Source organism: Hyalella azteca, unplaced genomic scaffold (genome assembly GCF_000764305.2).
Source record: "Hyalella azteca isolate HAZT.00-mixed unplaced genomic scaffold, Hazt_2.0.2 contig5880, whole genome shotgun sequence".
In the NCBI taxonomy this organism is placed as follows: domain Eukaryota; kingdom Metazoa; phylum Arthropoda; class Malacostraca; order Amphipoda; family Hyalellidae; genus Hyalella; species Hyalella azteca.
The window spans coordinates 256958-262957 of NW_025936059.1; positions in this window are offsets into that span (position 1 = coordinate 256958).

Here is a 6000-nt window from a genome sequence, read left to right on the forward strand (position 1 = left end):
CAAAATCGAGGTACAATGCATCCACTGGCTCCCTTTCGTCCAGCAGGCGAGTCCAATCGTTCAACGTAGATAATAAGTTAGTGGTGCAGGATCTACCGGCAATAAAACCATGTTGATAATCTGATAGGAGATGGTGAGCAGTCAAGTGATCGATAATCCTATCCCTCCCAACAGATTCCATTAGTTTACAAACAACACTTGTTAGACTGACAGGGCGATAGTTGCCGGGGCTGCTTTTGTCACCTTTTTTGAATAATGGTGTTACTTGAGCTTCTTTTCAGTCAACGGCAAAGTTCCTTCGATCGAGGTTTTTTGAAAGAATACTGTCAATGGGCCGGCCAGAACGATTGCTAATTCTTTGAGCAATCTGTGCTGGAAGCCGTCTCGTCAACATGACTCGTTGGGATTTAGAGCTACCAGGCGTTTGAGAACTTCTTCTTCGCTATGCTACTCACACTGAAATCTTGTATAAATCCCGCAATGTTGGAAGATTACACCGAATGCGACATTTTCGCCTACGGAAAAAGACGTTGGAGATGAATCCAGTACCTCGCTGAGCAATTCTGGATCAGATGGCGCAAAGAATTTATCCAAAATCTTCTGCCACGAAGAAAGTGGATGCATCAGAAGCATTCACTGAAAAATGTAGACGTCATCATGGTGAGAAACATAGCGACAAAGAGAAATTACTGGCTAATTGGCCGGGCGATGGAGGCAAAGCGCAGCGCCGACGGTCGGGTACGAACAGCCACAATCCGCGTCGGCACCCCCGGAAACTTCCGATCTTTCCTACGCCCTATCACTGAGCTCGTCCTACTGATGAGCGGCGAATGATCATCCTGCACCCCCTTTTTACCGCACTGGATTTTCGGGAGGGGAGTGTGCCGGGATAAATCCCAGCATTACGTCATTATTATTAGTTTTAATATTTGTTAGTATCCGCGTACACGGACATGAGCGTTCCGGGTTACTCTCGAAATTGTGGCGGTCAAGGAGCATCGAGGTTACTTCGTCGGGTGGATAGCTAGAGCCTAGAGGGGATTCCGGTTCAAGCTGCGGTCGACTACGGACGTGTGTTTATGAACATTAAACAATCGACTAGCTAGATTTGTGTCCACCTAGATATTAGCTAAAATCGTATCTCACATATATCTATCAGTATTATAAATAGGTAAGTACTAAGTTACGTATGAGTGGAGGAGAAGTTGAGCCTCAGAGCTTGAGCTCCTAATTACAATGATGCGGTGCCATAAGCTGCGTAGGGGTGGGGGGCGCGTCCATGTCCGACTCAGACGTTCAGGCCGGCCCTACTCCTTTGCCTGCTTCTATGCCTTTGAAATTGAAACCTTCATGCCAGTAGCCGACATTACAGTGTGGAATTCTGTATAGTTAATATATTCTCATGTTAATATATGAAAACGTATCGAAAAATCAACCCTACCACCGCGTTACAGCACCTCACCTTCCACTGCAGTGAAATCATATAAACTGAGCTCATTGGAAACTGCCTGCCGCTCTTCCGAAATCGCGCGTGGTTTGAAATCCAATCCCGTGTTGCCAACGCCGAATCAAGTTAACTAGTCGTTTATCTGTAGGCTAGCGGACACATTTTTGCAATGAATACATTCTAAAATAAAAATAAAACACATCCAGAATCTTAAAAATCTNGTCTAAGTTTAATTGTTGAGTGAAAGGTGCAGGCATAAAACTTCCAAGTGGTTAGGTACTTTATAGAAACTGAGCAAGTTAGCCTATGTATTTTATGCCTTTAAGAAGTTCATTTTTTGCCTCAAATAACAATATTGCATAGAAAAAGTGGTCTTGGTGGATCGAAATAATATATGAACCTTCAAAATTAGAATTCCATCCTGGCCGACAATTCCAGTAACAGTAGCATTAACTGCATATTCATAGTAACTTTTAACTCAAGTACTTTACCAAATTTTCTTGACCTTGGATACCAGCACTTTACAGTGAACCTAAACATTGCCAAACCCTGGCAGTGTTTCAAGTGCCAAGACTTTGGTCAAAGTGCAATCAGTTGCAAAAAACCCCCAAGCTGTGTTGTCTGTTCTGGTGCCCAATGCCCATAATGTAAAAGACTGTACTCAGTGACTACTCACCATTCACCAAGGCAGCCCACTTTGCTGTAACTGTGGAGGCCAACATACATATCAGTCATAGTGACAAACCAGAGATTTTTTAGAATCAGTTCATTTTTAATTTCCTCATTTACTTAAGATTTAAACCACTTTCTTATGTAAGATAATGCTGGTATCCAGGATACTTTGCTGGTCTACTTGTAGGACTCAAAAATGAACTTGATGGAGAGTCTAAAAAACTCTCTCTGCTTTGTCACAATGATATCAGTATCACTATCAGCTATGGTGGATGCATAGTGGGCCAAACCAGAGATTTTTTAGAATCAGTGCATTTTTAATTTCCTCAATTACTCAATATTTAAACCAATTTCTTATGTATGATAATGCTGGTATCCATGATACTTTACTCAACTTAACTCAAGTTTACTGGTCTACTTATAGTAATCAAAATTGAACTTGTGGGAGAGTCTAAAAAACTCTCTGCTTTGCCACTATGGACCGTGGATATAGTTTCATTAAAGAGGCTAAGGCAGTTGAAAGAATCAGGGTTGAAAACAAGGTTTCCTATCAAGAAGCTGTAAAAATAGTGAAACAGTCAGCCAATGGCCCAACAGCAACATGTCTCAGTTTGATGAAGTAACTCACTCTACTGAGTCAACCTCTTCATCTGACCAGCATTTTCCCTTGTCCCAGCAGGGAACCTGGGCTCAGAGAGTAAAGCCTAAACAATTCCACACTCCCCAAACTGCGACAATTGGAACCCAAACCCAGAATTCTACACCCACTTTGCAGGGACTTACTGTAACAAAATTTATTGAACTAATGGCAAAAATTATTGCCCTAGGCCTATGTACCAAAACTGACAATATGGACATTACAAAAGTAGTCACTGACCTCACTAAGGAGGCCCTACAACTTGGCAGCACTCATCCTAACCCCACAACAGTGTCAATAAACTCAGGCTTACCCCCATCCCCTATCCCCATGGCCAAAACTTCTGTAAAAGGAATCTGAAGAAACTTGAGTCCCATGTGATCCTGGATACCACAATGAATGAAACTTCTATTGAGCATCTCCCATAATTGGGAGAAACCCTAGGAAAGCAGCTCAGGAAACAACAAAATTGACTGGCAACCAGAAGACGAGTGAAAGTAAAAGAAAATCTAAAATTACCCACCACCCATTGCCCTCTGAAAAACCTAAAGTTGTCCTATCCAAAGAATGACTTCCCACAAAGAAATAAGGATACTTCAGTGGAATTGTCACAGTCTTGGAAATAAACTTAGCAACCTCAAGCTGCATATATACTCTAACAAACCACATATTATATGTCTCTCTGAAACATGGCTTTCACCAAAATTTGAGCCAACCTTCATCAATTATAGTGCTGTCTATAAGCATAGAGATGCTCAACAGGCTGGAGGAGGGCTTGCTGTGCTTATCCGAAGCGATGTAACCTACTTGGATCATGATTTGCAACTTTTTTCCCAGGGCTTCTTGGAAGTATGTGGTATAAAAATTTACTTGAAAAATAGCAATGTGCCATTTTCAATATTAAATCTGTATAACCCCAACAAAAATGTCACACAACAAGAATTTGATCACTATTTTTCACAGCTAGAGGCTAGAGCCCTCATGGGGATTCGTAGGGGATTTCAACACCTACAGTCCAGCTTGGGAGCCAGGCAAAACTCCACACCCAAGTGGAAGAAACCTAGAAAATGTCCTGCTGAACAAGACCAGATTAGCTTTACTAACTCCACCATCACTTCCTACATATTACAGTGTCTATCACAACTCTTTTTCTACCATTAACCTCTCAATAATCTCAACTTACCTTCTGCCACTAGCTTCTGTGCGCACAGAGAATGATATGGGAAGCAATCACTATCCAGTTGTCATCTGTGTTGGTGTTGAGGCCTCAACAGTGAGGTACAGAGCGTGACCATCCTGGAAGTTTGAGGGTGGTTCATGGGGTGCATGGCTGACTGCTCTGCATCAGAAGAGTCTGCTCTGCTCCTTCTGCAGACATTGGGGTTAGTGCTACTAATTTCACTGAAAACATTGTGTCAGCTAGCATCCAGGTATTTCCCCAGTCCAAGGCAACAATAACCCCCAAGTATAATAAATCCTGGTGGACACAAAGCTGCGCTCAAGCTGTTCTAGACAAGAGAGCTGTGAAGAGAGCTCTAATTTCTAATCCTTCCACTGCAAACCTTATTGCCTTCAAGAGGAGTGAAGCTAGAGTGAAGTGGGAGGTCAAGCAGGCAAAACAGAACTCATGAAGGAAGTACTGCAGCACCATCATCTCCAACACCCCAATATCTCTACTGTGGAAAAAAGTAAAGCATCCTCGTACACCATTTGTCAGAAGGTCTCAACCTTTCTTCTTACAAGACTCCATTGTAACTGACTCCCTTAGTAAGGCACAAGCACTTTCTCTCCACTATGAAAAAATCTTCAAGTGTCCAGCCCCTTCTATCTACCCTTCACTGGTTGTCCTTCCCCTATCCTTGGTTCTGTGTGATGAATCTGAATAACCATTGAATGAGCCTTTCTCTTCCTATGAGCTACAAAATACTATTAAGTTGCTAAAAAATACATCTCCAGGATTGGATCGCATCCATAATGCTCACCTTTCTCATTTGCCAGAGGACTATAGGAGGTGGCTCCTTACTATTTTCAACCAAAGCCTCAGCTCTGCCTCAATACCAAAAATGTGGAAATTTGCCTTTATAGTTCCTATCCCCAAACCAGCTAAAAACTTGACCTCTGTTGCATCTTACAGACCAATATCACTCTTGTCATGCTTGGGAAAATTGCTAGAGTTGCTAATGCACAAACGACCGTGCTTCCACCTAGAACAACATGACTCCCTCCGACCTTCCCAGGGAGGGTTCTGGTGCCGCCTAGTGGCAGTCGATCAGGTTGCCAAGTTGGAGGCTGCAATCCGTGCTGCTCTTGCCACCAGGTCAACCCTCCTGGTGGTCTTCTGTGACCTATCAAATGCATTTGACTGAGTGTGGCATACAGGCTTGCTCTAAAAACTCAGCCAGTGTGGGGTTAGGGGTACAATGTTGAGGTGGCTCTGTGCTTACCTCACTGACCGCTCATTTCAAGTACAATTTGAAGGTGAAACCTCTGCTGCCAGAGGCAATAAATCAGGAGTTCCCCATGGTGCCATTCTCTCACCGCTCTTGTTTAATGTGATGATGAGGAATCTTCCATCAGTGCTGGGAGTGAATGTGGCAGACTATGCTGATGACGTAGCCTTTTTTACAAGCAGCCACAACATCACTGCAGCCACAAGGAAGATGCAATCACAGTTGAGGGCTTTCTATAATTGGACTAAGCAGTGGGGCCTGACCCTTAACCTTGCTAAAACAAAATGCATGTTATTCACCAATAAACAAGCCACTGCAGTACCTTTTATGGTGGATGGCTGCATACTAGAGTTTGTCAACCAATACAGGTACCTGGGAGTTGTTTTGGATGCCCCTCGACTCTGATGGGAACCACAAATAAATACACTTAAGCTAAACTGCATCCCAATCATGAATTTGCTGCAATGTATCTCGAGCAGGCACTGGGGTGCCGAGCAAGCTGTATTGATTAAGTTGTACAAAGTTCTGATTAGAAGTCGATTAGACTATGCTCATTTGGCCAGTTTTGAGCGTGTAAATAGTCCCCTGTGCTCATGTGGTTCCCCAGAGACAATCCAACACTTATTGCTAGTGTCCTTGGCACCAACATGCTCGAACCAATTTAACCAACCTGCTAACCCATCTTAATATTCCTGTAACCCTTGAAAATATACTTGGAGGTAGCCCCTACCACTGCTTGATCCAGAACTTAATAATGGATGCAGTTGGTGCATACTTGATTGCCCTGGGGGTTT